This window comes from Neopelma chrysocephalum, unplaced genomic scaffold (genome assembly GCF_003984885.1).
Source record: "Neopelma chrysocephalum unplaced genomic scaffold, ASM398488v2 Primary Assembly neopelma1_103b, whole genome shotgun sequence".
Taxonomy (NCBI): Eukaryota; Metazoa; Chordata; class Aves; order Passeriformes; family Pipridae; genus Neopelma; species Neopelma chrysocephalum.
In genome coordinates this window covers 4,903,682-4,923,823 of record NW_020897767.1, presented here as the reverse complement: position 1 = coordinate 4,923,823, position 20,142 = coordinate 4,903,682, and the positions used below count along the sequence as shown (strand labels likewise).

General features: G+C 37.4%; 1 protein-coding gene across 7 annotated transcripts in view; it reads right to left on the bottom strand.

Annotated features, from left to right (window-relative positions):
- The window catches only part of LRP1B (LDL receptor related protein 1B), a 677,950-nt gene that overhangs the window by 255,003 nt on the left and 402,805 nt on the right, over positions 1 to 20,142 (bottom strand). The gene's annotated exons all lie outside the window — the stretch shown is intronic.

Genomic DNA, 20,142 nt, shown 5'->3' with positions numbered 1-20,142 from the left:
AAACCACAAAGCACTCACATGGTTTGGAAAACAATTCATTGCATATGAGGTATAACAAATACAGAGATCCACACTCTCAGGTTTTTGAAAATGTATTTCTAAAGGAGATGCTTTAGTCTGTGGTGCATTTGTATCCAGCCTTGGAATGGTGTTCAGGCTTTAAAATATTTCCACAAATCCAGTGAGTCATTCCATCCAAGAAAAATGGGAAACTATCAAAGACTTAAAATTGCTACTAAAGCTTCCTAACCCGATACTTGATTAGCATTCACTGGGTTTAGTACACGCAAATCAATTTTGATTAACCTGACAATATTTTAACAAGATTACCTATTTGTGAGAACAAATTACACTTGCAAGCTGAAGACCACCTTGCCGTGACTTTAACATGCTGTAAAGAATAATCTGATTCCAGGCTGAATGTCACTAAAACTACTACAAGAATCAGGATTTCATTTTCCGAGTGAAGTGAATTATCTCCCAGTTATTAACACTAATGGGAATAACATTGGATCAACTGCATATAAACCTTGAGATATCTTTATGTTAAAGAGCATTAATTTATAGCCTTGTAACCTCTCATAAAAATTCAGCATTGTAACATGTTTTAGGCTGGAAAGAATACCTTTGCTAAACAGCCAAATGAAACCCATACCCTTTATTTTTGCCATCTTAAAATAAGTAAGAATACATTTTATATGCAACTAAAATGTTTTAAGTGCAAAGCCTGTGAATTAAAAAAAACTCTTAAAAGTATTAAAGGCAGGGAATCATCTATAGTCTATGTACAGCAGCTGTCAAATGCCAAAATGAATTGATCTCAGAATCATAAAATAGGGCTGAAGGAGAATCTGAAAGGTCATGTAGTCCATCACCAGGCCATAAGGCAGAATAAATTTTACCTATGAGATGCCTGAGGGATAACTCCATTCCTGACAGGGGTTTCTATTTATCAAAATAATCCCAAATTCCTGTCTTGTCCTTCATTGTCATTCTGCATCCCAGCTGTACTTTAAGAATACTTTTAAAAACACACACTTAACATTCAGGTCTATATAAATCACAATGTGCATAGTACAGAATATGTGCAAAGTAAAAATCATTCCTGCAAAGCAAATGTTTAATTTGAAATGAAAATAGCCAAAAAACCAGTGTGTATATAGAAGCATATACACTTATTTATGTATGTATGCATTTCATCAGCAGGGACAAGGCCAACACCAAATACATGGAAAATTAGTTGTTAAAATATTGGATGTACTCTAGTCTACAATCTGTACTACTGGGGATTTGATTTAGGTTATTTAATGTAACTTTGTATCTCAAGGTTCAATAATTCAAATAAAGCTTATTTTGCAGTCACAGAACCAAATGGGTTTGCTCTGATCAGGCACACACACTTGGATATACAAATACACATCCATAAACACAGCAGTTACAAAGGCCTGAGGTTTGACTTGAGACTGACTTCTTATTGCTTAGTGCTCAGAGTTTCTTATTAAAGACTTAACACTTCTACAGACTAAAATACACATTAGAATTAATCATTTGCCTTTTACAACAAGATTATCTTTTCAGATCAGACAAGAAATAAAATACTTGTATGTCAATAACAAATAGATCCAGTTAAGAATATCTAATTTAAGAGACTCCTCCACCTCTCTGGGATGGGGACCATGTCATTGTTTTCTAAATATCTGTTTTATATTAGCATCATTTGTGCTTAGGAAGTAGCATGACTTCATGTGTGAATGACATTCCTTTTATTCTAAAAATCGTTATTCTTCTCCTGGAGAGTGATAACAATAAAACTTTTTAATTAAACGAAGAGGTAAAAGACAGAACAAGAAAGTAGTTGCCTCTCCGCTGCTGTACGATCAAAGAGTTCTGAAAATTAAATTAAGAAAATTAAAAGCTTTACTGTGTAATCTTGAAAAGTAATTCTGTGTTTAAAGACTAATGCAGATTTTTAGAACGAGGTTTAAACCGGAATTGCGTTTCTAACACATGAAGTGGACCCACAATTACACTGTATTTCCTTTGCCTCGGGAGCTCTCAAGGATGCACTGTACCAGTATTTACGTCAGCTCAAGGCTAATTCTTCTGCTCACAAATGATGCTGGATTTGCCTCTCCATTTTCAGCAGAGGGCAATGAAATCTTTTATCCATTCACAGAGGAATTTCAGCAGGAACTGACCATGTGCATGACCCTGTACAGCCCAAGCACCATGCACTAATACTGACTTTGAGGGATGGGCTTTGACAGGGTCAGGGAGAGCTGTGTTCATTACACCCTTTATTTCCTGATACTGCCAGTGAGGATGCTAATTGAGGCTGCTATAACAGTAAAAATTTTGGCAATAAATTGAATTTTATTAAGGTATGTTATCTTTTGAAAGCTATAGACTCCGTCATGCATGGAAATTCTGAATATTCTCCAAGCTCTTTGACACTCCACAGACCCCATATTCTGCCCGGTGTTAATCAACATCTTTTTCATCAAGTCCTGGTGCTTTGCAGGCATGTTATGCTATTCCTTTTTCAAACTTTTTAAATTCATAAAAGCATTTAGCTGTTTTGACTCTTCCAGAATGGTTTCATTGTTTTTCCAGCAGTTAGGAATCTACATTTATTAACTAATGATGATAAGTTCTAGGCTAAATTACACCTACTGGTTTCTGCAGCACACTTATTTGGCTTAAACAGTTATTTTCACCTGTCTTCCCCTCCAGAGATATTTCTAGCTGGCAATCAAATTCTTTCATTCTCTACCTTGCAGCTGGAGATAAGCAAGGAAAGGCAGTCTTTCTCCTCTCATAAGATGTTCCCTTTACGTTGCCCTTCTGTGCAGTTATCCCAATTTTAGGTCAGTTATTGAACAAGAGTGGTCACCACTGGGTGCACTGTTCCAGATCTGACTTCACCCGTGTCTGCACAATGGAACAGCAACTTCCCTGCCTCAGCTGGAGATTCAGCCATCACTGGGTGACATTTACTATTTTCACAGCTCTATTACACTGCTGACTTATCCTCTCACCAGCTATTACACACACGCTCCTCCTTCTGCTGATTTCCCAGGGTCCAGTTGACTTTCTCTAGTCTATGAAATACAACCTATTTCATTACTTAACAACTCAATCTTAAAAAGTCATGGATGGAGGTTTTCCAAAAAGTTTGGTTTCAACTAGGAATATGCAGGGACTATTCCCTCCACATCTGAGCAATGACAACTCTCTAACATTTTAAAATATCTTCACTGACAAACCCACTGACTAAAAACAGCAATAAAATCATGTTGCCAAATAAAAGTAATGCCAGAGGAGAAGAATGTTGTCATGAGACAAAAGTGACTGTGAACTTCCCATCCCTGCTCTCATACCACTGATCACAGATTCATCTTTTCTTCATTATCAAGCCCCAAAAACGTGTAAGGAGACCCTCAAAGGGCCTGCTGTACTTTCCTGACAGAGACACCTGTCCTTAATCGAAAATTCCTTTCAGACCCAATGGTTACTGTCTTAGTTCAGCTGCCAACTCCCTTACCACCACTGGCTTTGTTCAGAAACGTCTCTCTTGTCACTTCCTTTTGTTTTCCAAACTTTCAGTCACCACATACATAACCCACCTATTTAATTAGCTGAGAAAGAAACAATTTCCCTGTAAAGCTACATTTGGGCACTTGCATGAATGAAAACTCTTAATTTCTGATGCACTCTAGATGCCAAACACTGCATAGCACAATCAGAGTTTAGGGGGGAAAAAATCCCAATTCTGCAGCTCTTTCCCCAAAAAAATCCATCACCCTTGTATGGAACAATAAGGTATCATGAGGTAGTTTTTGATTTTTTCCTGACACACAACTGTGCTTCACAGTTGAGTGTATTCCTGTGCCATTATTATTATTTTTTATGCTTATTTCCCTCCTCAGTCTCTCATAACTCTTTATAAGAGGGAAGAGACACACAGGCTGGGAATTGCTGGGGCAGATTTTGAAGGGAAGAATGACAGAGAGCTTGGCAGTTCACAGGGCAGAGTGAACAGCAGTGCAATATTAGAGGAGGTAAATTAGTAAAGTACCTATAGAAAAAAAGATCTTTATTAGGCAAAGTTACTGCTGTGGACCAGACCTATCTAGAATAAAGTAAAATAATTGCTACCATACCAAAACAGGAGCTAAGAGTAGAAAAGGACAATATCTAATTTTCAAAAATTACACTGAAAGGATCATTTTCAAGACAGGAGGCTGCTAGAGGTAATTCGTTGATCTTGCAAATGAGCAAGTGACAAAAAGTAAGAGTTTTTTTTCTAATTTAGGAGAGGGATTATGTTGTGGGAAAAAACTCTGAATTGGAATTAAGAGAAGTGGTGTGCAATTTAATCTGTTTAAAACACCATTGGCATTGAGTGGCACCATACAGATATACTGTAAGACAAATAGGATAACTAAACTTAGGGGTACTGTGGTGAACAATGAGCCTTCTTCAGAGGAGGTGATCAAAATACCTAGTTAAAAGGACTCTGTGAAAACATCTGTGGGGCTTTCTGCTTCTAAATTCCAACTTGTGGTATCAGGTGATCTACTTAACTGGAACTGTCTGTATCTGATTTCTACCGCATTCAATAAAAATAAATGTGATTTGATTTGATTTACATTAAATTCAATTAATAATATGCTCTATAGCAGGGTCCAGGAACATTTTACCCTCTGTTGATCTTTAGATTGACTTCTGGGTTCAGTAATTTTCTTTTTCATCCACATCTAAAGCAGAAGAAATCAGCTGCTCTCAGACTCAGTCCATTTTTGGTCGTAAACGAGCCCTGTTCCTTAGTGTCCCAGACAGATCTTAGGTACTTGAAGAGCACTACTTGCTAACACACACACATTGAAAGCAATTCTCAGATTTGAGGCAAAGGACATTTTTTCCTCAGGGCAGGAACACAAATACCATTGGATTTGGCCATTTGGGTTACTCCTTCCCCCACCCTCTTTCCAACAAAACAAAGCATCCATCACCTTGAGGGTAATTTCCCCTGGCAAACCCACACTATTTTAGAGGGGTTAGAAACCAGAAGGTTCTCCAGCAACGTGTATTAATTTTTTGTAACTGAAATTGGAAGGAAACATTGGGTGGGTGTTTTTGTGCTCCATAGGAGTGAACTTCTATTAAAGCTACACCGTGATTTCTGCAGAGTAAGGCAGGACAGACATTCCCAATGTTCCTGGTATTTTGGAAATCTAGCAGTGAGTAAAATAATGGTTTCTTCTCATAGAGAGTTGCAGATGTAGTGTCACGCAGGGAGCAGCAGAGGGTTGAGCTGCAGACAGAAGTAAAACCCAGTCAGACAAGTCATTCTCACCACACAGAGCTGAGCTCCACTCACTGCTCGTGGCACAACAGGCACAATCAGCAAAAGCTCAACCCAAGTGCCTTAGGGGGGACATTTGTAATGAAATATCCTTCTCTTTACAGGGAAATCACCAGTTCAAACAAAGGTTTTCTTATTTGGAGCAAAGGGGATGGCAGTGTGAGCAGAAAATGGGGAAAGTAGCTGTGAATTTGGGGATGGATTGTAAAAAGAGCCAGTCTGGTTCACTGCTAAAGTAGCTACAAATTGTCATTAGGTTGTTTTTCCTCCTGAAACTGTCCATCTATAGAAGTATGCCTGGTATAAGGCTAAATCGGTTTCCCATCAATAGGAGCCCCACAATACAATTTCCTTACAGACACAGTAATATGAATTTTCAGAGATGTTATAAAGTGACTGTAAGTTGATAATTCAGGACTGTGATTTATTACAGTGTTATGACTATAGCCTCTTGTTTTTTGCTTTCAAAAAAAAACCACAAAAACCCCTGCTTCTTATTTTTCAAGTTTGATCCTTTCCACTATTCAGGGAATAAAAGCCTTCACTTTCTTTTGTCTTAGAGATGTCAATCAAATATACATAAAGTTTTAAATTTCATAGTAATCTTAAAAGATTTTGTCTCCTCCCTTTTCCACCCACAAATGCTTTCTCTGCAGGGAAAGAACTGCAGATGCCTTTCCAGTGCACTCATCTACCACCTCTGGATGCTGCAGAAATAATGTAGGATGGTAAGATATATGGCAATTTTCTTACACAAGCTATACTTCTTCATGAGTAAACATTTGGTAAACCCGTATCAACCCTTCCACATTCTCTTTCTTGCTCTGCTTATAAATAGGTGTGACTGTCTGGACATGCTGAAAAAATGCACACCTGGAATATAATAGCAATAAATCAAACATACAGAGAAATGAAAATTCAATTCATAGGTTTTGCTGGAGGACAGAAATGTAAAAAAAAAAAATTGTCTTACACTTGTTCTCATCACAATAGTTGTCTGTGTTTTTCTCTCATCAACAGCAAGACTAAAGTAACTTGAAAAACTTCCTCCCTTAGCACATATCAAATTTATACTTTTAACCTGCTTTCTGTCTAAACACAATTCAATTTCTTTTCATTAAAATCATGCAATTATCTTGAGTAATTTTGTGCACAAAGTAATTTTCTCAACAAAAGGATGTTGCCTGAATTTTGCAAATTTATTCCCAATATAAAATTTTAGTAAGTAAATCAAATATTAACTTTTCAGTCACTTTTTTTTTGTTTCCATAACTGTAGGCAAAGTTTTAATAACTGTCAGTTTGAAATGAAAGACACATTGCAGATGTATTCCTGGATTCATTAAGGGCCCTGAGCATTAGTATTTCATTTGTCAGATTATTGCTATTCATCTGAAAATGTATCAGATTTGAATCAGATGCAGAAATCTGGAAGTAGATTCCTTTCAGACTGCAACTGTATTTCCCTATTTGTTACTGCAAGCTCATCAGTTAGAATAAGAATGAAGAAACATTGATTATTCCCATTTTATCACAAACCAGCTGTGCCAAATTGATGTGTTGATCCACTGAGAAAACTCATTTTTAAAAACAAAGAGCCATGTAACATGGTTTTATATCACCATTTAGGCAGACTTTTAATGGGACATCCAAATAGTACCCAGAAGACTCTAAAATATTTCAAAGATAGTAGATATGAACTCAAAATTATTTAAGAGACTTTTAAATATTTATAAAATGTGTGTTTACATCCAAACCATGTTGGCTATACTTAAATCTGTAATTCTGAGTCTGGAGTCATCAGTCATGATGATGAATATAGTTCTTGGATTATCCTGAATATTTATTTCTGAGAATTTGATGGTTAATTTCAACTGCTATATATTTAATCAGATATACAACATGCACTAAAATAATTTTGCTCCAGGAAACTAAAATTCTGTTTCTTCATGGGCAACTCAGGGTCTGACATCTACATTATCCTCCAAACTGAACTAGAGATATGTGTTTCTAATGTCATTTTTTTTGATTATTCTGCTTTGAATGATTTCTGGAGCAGCAAAATGGTTCCACTTGACCTCTTATAATTTTTATATGAACCCAAGTACATAGCAGAATACACATACTCTTAGACTTATTTTCAAAGACTTCCTTAGCATTGTACCATAGCCCTTTCACAGAAAAAAATAAATGCATCACTTTTCCTGAAGCTATTTAATTTTCACAAGACATTATATGCAGTCAGACTCTATTGCTTCTTCCACTTAATAAATTACCTTTTCCTGTAGTTGAAAAGCAACAATATTAAAAATTACTTTTTAAAATAGGATTTTTTTTTTTCAGGAGAGGAAGAGGGAAGTTTTCATTAATTGTTCAGTTATTGTAGGTGTGTGACTTGCAGCCTGAGGAAGCTCAGGCTAACAGGAAAGTAGTCTGGAGCTTTAGTAGGTTTAACTTTAGTCCTAGAGCTAAGTTCAGCCACAGAGCAAATCAGGACAGCAGTAGTGATAACTCGTCGTTTAAAAATGACTGTCTAGACACAGGAGGCCATTATTCCCCAAACACCATCCCCACTTCTCCAGCAGCTTTTCTTTCCCAGAGTTTGAGACATGGCCCTTTCAACCCAGCTTGAGAAATGACTGTTATATGGACCGTTTGGCACCATGAAATGCGAAAAATGGACCCACTCGGTTTATCACAGATTTAAAATCACGTTTTCTACACCGCCAGCATCGATCACAACACAGAATGCTTTGTCTTCAACTATGTGATTTCTGTCAACCAACTTTTTCTATTAGTGATGGGGAATGAAAAAAGACAGCATTTTTGCAACACTCATTTATTTTAAATTTATTATTAATGTGGAAAATAAATTAAAACAGTTCTTGCACCCTGGTATTTGATGACCTATATCAGATTAAATGTCAGTAATAGCTGGCATTTGAGAACCTGTCTCATCCATCTCATACAGAAAATGCTACAATAATCATCAGTATATAGGATTACATTAAATTAAGCAAAAATCCACGGTTTGAACGTTTTAGGAATCTCAGGGCTCCTTCACAGGCAGGCCTGCAGAAAGGCTAGGATTACATTTAGACTTTAGATCTCAAAGGCTTCAAACCCTGAAAACTGAAGATTTAAAGTCATGATGAGTTAGCAGTCGACAGCAAGGATGCAGATTTTTTCTTTCCAGCAAATTCACAGAAGAATATATTGGTGGTTATTAAATTAAATGATGGTTCAAACTCTGGAAATCACACTACTGTACACTGCTGGAAGCTGACAGGTTTGCTCTGGGAACCACTACTGTATGCTGGTTTATTCCTGCTTTCTCATCTGAGCATTTCTTTTTGCTGCAGTTAAGAAAAGTCACATTGAGGATTCTGTGAGAAGGGACTGTGCTGGTATGTTCCTCAATGACCCTGCTCTCAAAGCTCTTGGATTAGATTTAAGTCATTAATTATAATCAATGACATCAAAGATGAAGATGATGTTTGACAAAATATTACAGTTGAATTTTATATTTAAATATATATTTATTCTAATTTATATAAAAAATATACTTTAAAGCAAATCTATACATTCTAATAATCTCACCTTATCCCAAAAGGGAGCAAAACTATTTAATATTTGATCTACACCAGCAAACACTACTAACTCAATAAATCTTTAAGCTGATTTAAGTGGTGCAAATGGCTATTTATTACAGTGCAGAACAGAAAATAGGCAGCCTGTACTTGACAGCAACAGACAGAGCTGATCTGTATCTCAGCTTCTTTTTGGGATGAAGCAGTAAACTTTGCAGGTTAAGGAATTATTCCAAACTAATTGATGATTCCACTTGTGAACAGCAACAAGAAGGTATTCAGGGCTCACCAAGAAAAATGTATCTACCCAAACTATAACAACCACACAAAACGAAATAAATACAAGATTCGCATCCTGCACTGCCACGGTCCTGATTAGAAACCTTCATTCTGTAATGGTATTGGTTTAGTTTTTTTGGTTTTTTTGGGGTTTTTTTTGGTAAGGTAATAAATTCTGAAGTGAATATTAGAACTTGTCCTACATCTTGAGTTTCTGATTAAACATCTTCTGCTGGAGAGATTGGTTTGGATGCTGCCAGTACATGCCAGGCTCAGTAATGGCCCATCTTTATGCAGGTCTGAGAGCCTCTAATCTCCCTGCTACAAATTCCTAAATGGAGCATTATTTCATGTCAGCAACAAGTGAATTTTGTGATGCCATGACTCACCTTGGCATTTGACAGTAAATGAGCAAAACTAGGCAGTTCTACTTTCCCATTCTGCCAACTTAACAAGTAATTTTCTCCCTCAAATCATACTTACAAATCAAATAAAATAAAAAACCAAAACCAAAACAAAAGTCTTGTCTGAAACAAAGATCATAGAAAATAAATTACCAAGTTAATAGAAAGAAAAAGCAAAGCATGATTTATACAGAATTGTAATATTTGAAATTGGGTTGGAAGTATTGTATTTGCATTAGTTTATCTCTTCTGAGATCAAAGACTCTTTAAAAACTTCATGATATTTTTTCTTAAGGCCTTACAAAAAAGAACTCAATTTCAGTTAAGTGACAACAAAATTGGTTGCATTCCACCACAGAGAAAGCTCTTGTGTTTTTGCTGTCGTTACTCTATTCTTGATCTCTTAACCTTTAATTTGCAGCAGCTAGTCCTAGTGGGAAGGCAGAATAATTCATAATACCACCACTAATTAGTACATAATCACTAGAACTAATATGGAGCTGCTGGAAAATTGTATATATGCAGGATTTAAACCCAATGAATGCTGATTTGAAGCACAATTACATAAACAACAGAAGGATTTCAATTTGACTTCTGAAGGTTCCACAACTGAGAGCCCATCAATGACCTGCCACATGACTTAATATATTTCTACCGTGCCAGAGGAGTTATACAAATAATTGTAAAAAAAAATAATTCCTGCTTTCTGCTCTAGTTAGCAACAATTTTCATAAACTTTTCCTCAAAGTTTTACTGAATGCCATGAAGAATGCAAAGACAACAAAGTTTCCATATACATGGCAGTACCTAATAATAAGCAGATGCTGACAGGAGTAAAACAGTAAATTAATGGGGGTTTTGTATTTCGATGCTCAGTGATAAATATGCATTTATTTATGTCAGTTATTGGTTTGAAATTTCCCATTTCATTTGAGTGGATCATTCCAATAATCCTTATTTACTGAATTATCTGCTGCTGTTTTCCACATGAAGTTTGTGTCATTTCAAGAACAGTGAAAACCTGGCATGACAAAGTACTTTATAGAAAAGCCATAATACACTCGCTGTTACAGAATTGTGAACATAAGTGATGAATTAAATAAGAGACTGCAGGAAGCAACCTGGGAATTGTGGGATTAAAGAGGCTGCCAGCTGATCCAGAGGCACAGCATCCACTTCTGCTTCAAACACACCCTTTATGTAATTTTTTTTAAAGTAGTTGTAAAATGCACTAGCACAAAATTATGCAATGTCTTTGTTTACAGAAATGATGAAAGGATTAGCTGAAAGAAAACAAACAAACAAAAAATAAAATAAAAACTAGACCTTCCTGTCTCCCCCAAACAACCCATAAAACAACCAGCCATGGGAAAATTTCACCAAGGTATGCAATAACAAAATAAATAATATTTCAGGGGGATAGTGGGCAAGATTCGATCTATCTATCTATCTATCTATCTATCTATTCTATCTAATCTGTCAGACACTTTCAGAGCTATGAGACTGTGACTCCTGCTCCACTCCTGTTTGTTCTCTGGGGATAAAAGCATGGTGTTGACAGTACGTTCGGCATGGAAAGAACTCCAGAAAGTCAAAAAACCATTAACGACTTAGTAAAACAGAAAATAAAAAGCAACTTCAGTACTTCCCTTCTCCTCCTGCCCCACTCATGGGCCTGCACTGAGCTGTGCAGGTTCCTGAGAAATGGGGACACCCGGTACCACCTCACCCCTTTGCAGTCTGAAAGGATCCCATTCCTGGTTCATCAACAGTAAAAACCCCACTATTAATGCTGAGTGCATTATATCTGATGTGCTGAGTGACAGCAGAACAGGAGGTAAACCTCAGCAGGATATGGAGCTGCACATAACAGCCCGAGACGTATCGATGGAGATGGGTTTTATTAAAGCAGCTGATACAGTTTGAGGAGAAGAATCCCTTTCCTAAAGACAACCCTTCAAGTCTGAAAGTATATCATGGTGTATCTACCTGTCAGGAAGGTTTAACTTCTTTATTTTAAAACAAAATTGATACATACTGACATGAGCAGAGAGTGGATCAGCAAACAGCCTTGTGGGATTTGGAGGGGGATGACTGTTAGCTTGCTGGCTTGCTTTACAGAATGAAAGCAATAGTCCACAGGCATAATTAGTAAAACATATTTCAGGACTATTTTTGTTATACATTATTTTATTTGACGTCAGAAAAATAATGAGTATCTACTTTGCATATTACTTGCAATAGCAGTTAATTTACTCTAATCAGCCTGAGGTGAAGGGAGAACAGATTAACTTGTGGCTTTCTTCCCCTCACTTTGTTCCAGCGTAATTGTCCTCCTCTGACATAACCCCAGTGAATAATCTTACAATCTCCAGCACTATTTTAATCACTCCCATTCCTCACTGCTCCCTGTGACGAGGTAGAAGACAACCAGGGTTGAGATGCACAAAACACCACCTGCTGCAGAACAGTTATTTCCTTTTTTACCTCATTAAAAGATCTGTTCCTGAGCTTTTCACCTTTTATTCCAAAAGAGGGAAAATTGAAGAGCGGTAAAGACACTACTTTATATTCTTTAAAGCTGTTCCTGTGTTCAGCAACCAATAATTGCTTGATATAACCTGCTTCTTGATGGTACCTGGCAAGGGATGTGCTTACTTGTCAAAGCATAATGGAGAGACAGCAGTGGTGACAATCAGCACAGCAGATCAGATGGTGCCCAAATCCCAGTGAAACCCACGGTAATATAAAGGATAAACTCCAGGGAATTAGTTGTGCAGATACTTTTGAAAATCCTGATTGCTTGCTTCCCAAGTCTCAACATCTCTGAGATCTAGTCCTCATGCCTGGAGAGTCAGATTCAAACAAGATCTTGCCACACAAGTTTTGTCCCACCAAGCCCCTGCACAGAAGCCAGAGAGAATGAAGCACTATGAACTAGGACTCACAGTAGCACTACCTAATTATAATGCAAAACTCCATCCTTTCTGCTATTATTTGGTTTATTTTTTTTTTCTTTTCAATTAAATTAGTAATTGAGGCTGTCCCATGCACTGAACTCAATTAAATAAGTCAGGGTATGTTAAAAACATGCTCACAAAACTCTGCCACTCAAAGCCCAGGCTGGAACATCTAATCTGCAAGTATCAGACAGCTGTAAACATGAAATAAATAACCATCTGAGCATCATGCTATCAAACATGTCTTGGAAAAGGCAGCACTCACTGCAGTATCTACATAACAACTGAAAATCTAAGGGCAGTTCCCAAGGTGAGGAAAACTTCAATCTAAAGGAAGTGTGGACTGGGGAGAGCAGGGCATTTATTTTCTTTATTAGTTACATTACTCTGCATTAGGAATTTTGGTTCAATGTTTTATCAAGCAGTGATTTTGGCAACACATGAAATTTTGTGGTAAGAGGGTAGCAGAGTGGAACAGATGGGCTTAACCCAATGGCTGGGTTAAATTTGTTGCAGACTAGATGAGTTCTTCAAATCTGCATGTACCTACCTCAACATCAGAGAACCTGCTCAAGCATTTCCTTTGGAAGCTTTTTAGCTTTCTATTACTAATTAAACAGAAGAGAGAACAAAAGAAATCAAAGCAGTTATGAGAGATACAAAAAATCTCTCATTTCTGCTTGATAAAAATTATTCATTTATACATTGATAAAAAGCTTCAATAAGGTAATATTTGATGGCTAAACACTTGTCTGGTGTGTCAGAGGAGTGGTAATACTCGAACCTGGAAATATCAGACAATGTATGAGGATTTCCTGGGGCCATGGCTTCCCCAAGATGTTTCTTCTTCCATGGTAACTGTGTGAGTTCCCAGGTTCACCTCAAAATAGAACAGAAAATCTTTTGCAGGACAGAAAAAGTTCTCCCCAGCAGCTCTACTTTTGAAATAGTAAGTCAGAAAAATGAATACACTTTCTTTGAAAAGAAAGAAAAAAGCCCAACCCATTTTGATGCTGGAAATCCTAGATATCAGGTTATTCTTTAATCAAAATGCTCTCCTTGAGTCACACTTAGGTATGGTCCAGACTCAAGGAAGCAGCTCAGAAGGGCAGTAGGTGTGCTGTTTTACTTGTGTGTTTCCCTAATTTGTTAGGGATATCCAGCTATTTTCATATTCATAGAAAGAGAAGATGTTTCAAATCAACGCTCAGTAATTTTCAAACTGCACACTGCCATCACACATTTATGAAAACACTAGCTATTTATAGAAATAAATAATTGGACATAAAGCTGTTTGTTGCTCATAACAGATCACTGGACATCAGTAGGATGTTCATTAATCTTTGTTTCAATTTGAATGGGAACACATTCTGTTTGAAGTACAGAAATGGAAGCAATAAGAGCTGAATCCACGTGTGTTTTATTAGCAGTTGTTTTTCAAACGTCTTCTCTAATGTCACATAACAAGGTCAGTGATCCAAAAAAGCTGAGAAAATCACAGGGTAAAAGGAATGAAAAGGATGATGTTTATTAAGCCTCTTTTCGAGTTTTCCTAATAAAAATCCCATCACTAATCAGTCATTCGTAACAAATACTCATTAATTGTCATCCTTCTCAAAGCACTCAGCAGCAGCAGGGTATTTTTAGAGGTGGGGAAGTTGAAGTATAAAGCAATGAGCTCACAAAACTGACAAGTATAAAAACAGGAAAAAAAGTCAGGGGTTTTTTTTAGCTCTTACACCTGTGCTTTATCCATCTGTTTATAGTTGGGTCTGTACTAAACACTGAGCAGGCAGCCTGCCTAGAGATTAAACACATCATCAAGTGACAGAGATGTATTGGCATTACCTTGTGTGCTAGGTACAGCAAATATTTGCTTTCATTTCCCAAGCCCTGCATTGACATCAAATAATTTATAACTCTATTGGGTATAAAACCTCAAAATGGCATCATTTGGCTCACGTAAAATTAATCTGATGTGTTACAGAAGAAGAGGAGGACTCTGCTAGGCCGTGACACACACCGAAAATTTACAAACACAAAATAAGTACTCAGTTCTGCCTTCTGAACACACAGCTACAAAACTCGGTAACAAATCAGTTTTGGTAACATTTCATTGAGACTTTCTCTCCCTGTCTGGTAGAGGTATTAGGCCTCTGCCACAGACTACTGCAGAGCCACAGTGGGAGCTGCTGTAATTAAGGCAAGATGCTTAATTTTATCAACACAGTGATGTGTGCTCTTTGACTTCCTCTGTTTCTATGACAAATTTCCCAGACATATTTCTGTACAAAGGGTTATCTTCAAGGGACTTAGATTTTGCAGCTAAACAGACTTATACTCATAGGTCCTTATTTTCATTTTTGCTGAGATCCTGTTGCTTTTTGCATGCAGGACTCATAGTTCAGTTGTCAATGATGAAAAAGAGAAAGAGGTACTTGCTAAAAGAAAAAGATGCACATACTCTCTGCAGGTTCTCCCACCAAATCATTTTCACATCACTGGCTACAATATTCCAGCCCAAATACTCAGGTCTCTCATGAACACTGAACACTTGTAGGATTAAATCAAAGACTGAGATTGTTCCACCTATACAAGGTTTCTTCTTGAAACATTGAAATTTCTTTATATTCTTTCTTTATATCTATGACCAGGGTAAAACAAGACCCATTCTGTTTTTAGTTTGGCCTAAATTCCTGCCTTTTACCAAGTCTGTCTGTCTATCCATCCAGTTTTCACTCTAGTACTAAGTTCCTTAACTAGATGTTTATCCTCACCTCACTGTTTTTAAGCTCTGCCCCTTGACTGGAAGCCACGAAGGTTGAGCAGTCTCAGGTGTCTCCATTTCAGATGTAAAAGGCTTAATTGATTCAGCCTGTTTTTGAGATCTTGAGTTTGGCATTCAATATAGAGTAATTGCCTATTCTTTAAAAGAGCTCTTGTTGCACATAGATAAATTCACTGTATTTTAAACACAAAATGAATTTTAAAAGGCATATAATGATTTGAAATATTTCTTCATTGCTGTCACAAAGCAGTTTAATTTTTTTTTCTTTCATCTATCATGACTGTAGCTATAAATCCAGCAATGGAAATAAGCATTTTCATTTGATTAAGCATTTTGAAGCAGCACTGAGCTTGAAGCACAAAATGAGAAATAAAATGACACAATGAAAGGTAAATGTCACCAATCTTATGATTTAAAATACAATTAGAGAAGACTTAAATCTTATAACAAATTCCATGTATGATTTTTTTTTAATTTAAACTGTACCACATATGCAAATATGCTACAGCTTCACCTGCAGAGGCCAGGGCATGGTCAGTCAGAGGCCTCTGATAAGAGCCCTGCAAAACCATCCTGGTGCCAACAGAGCTGCAGTCTGACCTTTACTTTGTATACTATTTGGGAGAATGGTGTTAGAAACAGAAAATGGGAGTCACAGAAATCAGAACTGGATCAACATTCTTAGCCATGTCTAATGAAGTAATTTATAGATGCCTAAATTTTCATGAGACCTTCTAATCTGGAAAATAATTCACAGCCACCGACAAGACAATATACGTATCTGCAGGTAATCAGAATGGTTCCACCTTCCAGACAGAACTTCAGCACCTTTCCTTTTCTTCCCTGCTTTTATAGCATAATTCCTGTCAAAGTAGCCTCCAAGAACACCTGGTTCTACAGAGAACCTGAAATTTGAAGTAAAGTTTGCCTGTCAGTTAGATTAGGGAAATGGAGGAGGCAGAAAATAGAGGCCATCGATATCCCCCGAAGCACCAGGGTTAGCTCTGACACCCACATATGAGCCTGTTCAGCACTTCAACAGATTGGACTTGACGGTACTGGGTTTAAAATGATACTATTTGCTTTCACAGAGAGGTGAACAAAATATGGAAGCTCTGAGGCTGAGTTCAGTGATGCACACATAACACCATTACAGCTCGACTAAGTGCCAGTACTACCCAGGCTAAAGGGGCTGCTGAATGCTGTAAGAGCCAATTTCCCTTTCCTCCTCTTCCATAATTCACAGTGGCTGGCATTATCCTGCATGCAGCTTCCCAGAAAAATATCTGTTCCATGATGGTACCAGCTTCAGAAGTCAGGTAAAGCATTTCATTGATGTAAAAAGGTCTGAAGCAGCTCTCATTTCATTCATTTTGGTTGCAAACAAGTAGTGACTGAGAAGTGCTAAGTACACTTTCTTTTCTCCCCAGTCTTTCCCAGACTAAATCGAAACATCTTTCCCCAGAGATTTGGCACTGACAGTGACAGTCATTACTCCTAATACTCAAAAAAAACAGTATCATCTGTAAAACCTGTAAGATCTCTACTCAGAAAAGGAGGCCTCTGCAATCGTCATCTCAGGTTTTTCTTACAATTTGTAGAAATCCATACTACACTGCAGTGGCAAAAGCTTCCTCTCAACACCTGTGGATTTCAAATTGCAAATTAGGAGCTCTATTTCTCTGCAGTATCACAACAGCAAAATAAAATATCAGCAGGACACCAGATGTGAAAAGGTAGGATTTGGCTCGCCACGAAAAATTTGGGTACCATCCAAGAGTAAGGGAAAATTGAAGCTTCTACAATTTGTTTAATTCTGTTTTACATGAAGTGGCCCATTCATTGCTCCTATTTTCTCTTTACCTAAACAAAAGTAGGTTACTTAAAATGAAATGTAGTTCAATCATAGACAATTAACAACTGGAGATTTGTGTCACAGCACTAGGGAAGTTATTTTCCCACCACAGAAACATATTCCTTTAATTTTCAGATAGACAGGCATTTAGGAACATTTAAACTGTCTGTGTGACTGCACCTAGGAAGACACTGAGTAAAAATGTCACTTACATAGGATCAGAGTTGCTTTCTAGCTGCTTGGAATACTAAAAATATTACCTAGGATTACACAATACACACACATCTTATAACTGCACATAATTACTTACATGACAGTAAGACAGAACCTACGACTTCATAAACATAAGAAAGCTACTGCCATAGCTCTTCTATCTACAATACTGCTCTTTCAGTAGATAGAAAATAGCTAAATTACCTTTCTCATCCATGGCAAACCTAATACAAGCTCTCAAGCCCACCACATGCTGAGGAGAAAATACAGCCCAGGTGTCCCTGGTTATTACTAGCTGTCATATTTTTTATTCTAAGAGGCCTGTAAAACTTCATTATCTGATTTTACAGTGGTGTAACGAGTAAAATCCAAGTAAAAAAAGCACAAGGAAATGAAACTCTGCGCTCCAGGAGGTGGCCAGCTGGCCATCCCTAGTGAGGATTCTCCCCAGCAGGCAGCCTGGGTTTGAACTGTGGCCAACTCACCTTAACACCTGTAAATCAAAACTAAACCTGTGCCCTGGGAACAATCCACAAATTGCATGAATTTTTATGAATGTGCAGAATCACGTCTTTCCTTTTTCCTAACAGACACCTCCTCGTGTCTGTAACAACCCAGTAAGGGTCTTCATCCTGAAGTTTTCTTTACTTTCTGCCTTCTTTCTTTTTCCTGTTCTCATTTTTTCCCCAAAGAAGTTTGTTCACTCTTCATATACTTCTGTCCCATCTCACCCAATTTGCTCCTTTTGCATTTCCACTTGTATCTGCTTGTCTGATCTGAGCTTAATTTTACTGCCCTGACTACAACCTGGCATTTCATATTGTCTTTTCCATATCTGTCCATACTCACTTCAAGCACTAAATTGCACTTTCTCTTCTACAGCTTCCCAGTGTGATGTTTCAAAATTGAAGAAAGAAGCAATGGCCTCAAGACACTAAACCCCATCCATTTAAACTTGATCACAGAGAAGACTGTAATTGTGAGTCTATCTACTGTCTTTTCCCCTGAAACACCTATGCAAAGAAATATCATGGTAGAATAAATCACACATACCCCTATGTGTGGGAATATGGAGGCAGGCCAGAACAGAAATAGATAGCTTATTTGGCTTTTGGCAAGATAGTATTTGGCATTTAATATATCAAGTGGTAATCTTCATTGTATTTATTCAGCTGAGCATTTAGGGTGCATTTAAATGTGAGAATGATAAATACAAAAGAGTCATATGAACTGCAATCAAACTAAATGCCATTCTAGGCCTAGGAATTATTCAAATGAAAATAAAAAGAGAATTGGGGGGTTGTTTTTTATGAAGGATACTAACTAATACCTCTAGGGGTTTATTTGTAGGTGCAATCGTTTTTTCCTCCCAGGGGAAAACTGGACCTCTAAGGCAATTGTCTTATGAAATCTCATCTGTGTGTGGTATGATAGTGTATGTACAGGCTTGATTTTCTCATTCACCTTTTATTAATCCTCAGATGCAATCAAAGAATTTCTGCAGATGGCTGATCAAAAGCCACTGCAAAAAACAAGAAACTCACAGATCAGGCACTGACTCAGGAAAAATTCTTGTGACTGTACCACATTTATAGTTTTGGAGTCATTTTTTTGAGTGTTATACTGTCATATATCTGTGGTCCAGCTGCAATAACTTGATTTCAGCTCTGTGTGTCCCTCCCCACGATTCTGGATATATTAATTGCCAGATATTTACATGTTATTTGTCATGTGTTTATCTCATTACCTAGGGGGGACAGATGTTGAACAGCTGCAGAGGTGCACTATCTTTTGTATGTGTGAGCAAGTGGGTTTGTATTTCTGCCTGGGATTTCAATCCTTATCGTTCTGCAATATAGCATTTGCCATTTAATATATTAGAGGATAATCCATGTTGTATTTGTTTAGTTGTGCTACACAGAACGTTAAATCCAGGAATATTTTTTCTGCAATGTCCTCAATCAGTTGCAGGGGCTGATAGCAGAATTTTATGGAGATTTTTGACTGCAGCTGTTTCCCTGGTTTGCTTTCTGTAGCTTATTATGCATTATAGTCAGTCTCCTACACCCCCTTTATCCATATGTTTACTTGAATGCAAATACCCAAACTTGTCTGTGTGTGATTTTTTCTAACTAGCAGAAGTTCAAGTCAACTGAGGCAAATGGAAAAGAAGTGTCACTATACACATCAGTATTGTATTTCCCTAATGAGAAAGAAGGGAACCTGTCAGCTAACTGAAATCCCAGTTTGTCCTTGCTTGTGCTAAGGGTACCTAGATTTCACCAGTTCAGAGCTCTGCTTTGCAGGAGCCTAAAGGTCAGACCTGTTGCTGCAGCAATGAAGCAGACTGCTCACTGAGGTGTGATATATGTATAAATTCAGGCAGCCAAACCACAACACACAGGACATGTCCGTGGTCTCCATGACAATGTTTGCCCCCCAAGACCACTGCCCTGACATCACTGACTTGAATACAGCTGTGGCACTTCAGGCCCTGACTTGTTACATCCTCCTGTAACCCTATTAACTAATGAGTTTGGGCTAAACAATGTCTGAAAGCGAACATCACAACATGTATCCAGTCCATATTTAAAGTGATGTTAAGAACTGTGCATAGTTTTACAGTTAAATGAAGAAAAGACCCCATTTAAGAGCAGTACATTGTGAGAGATGACTGGAGCTTGCC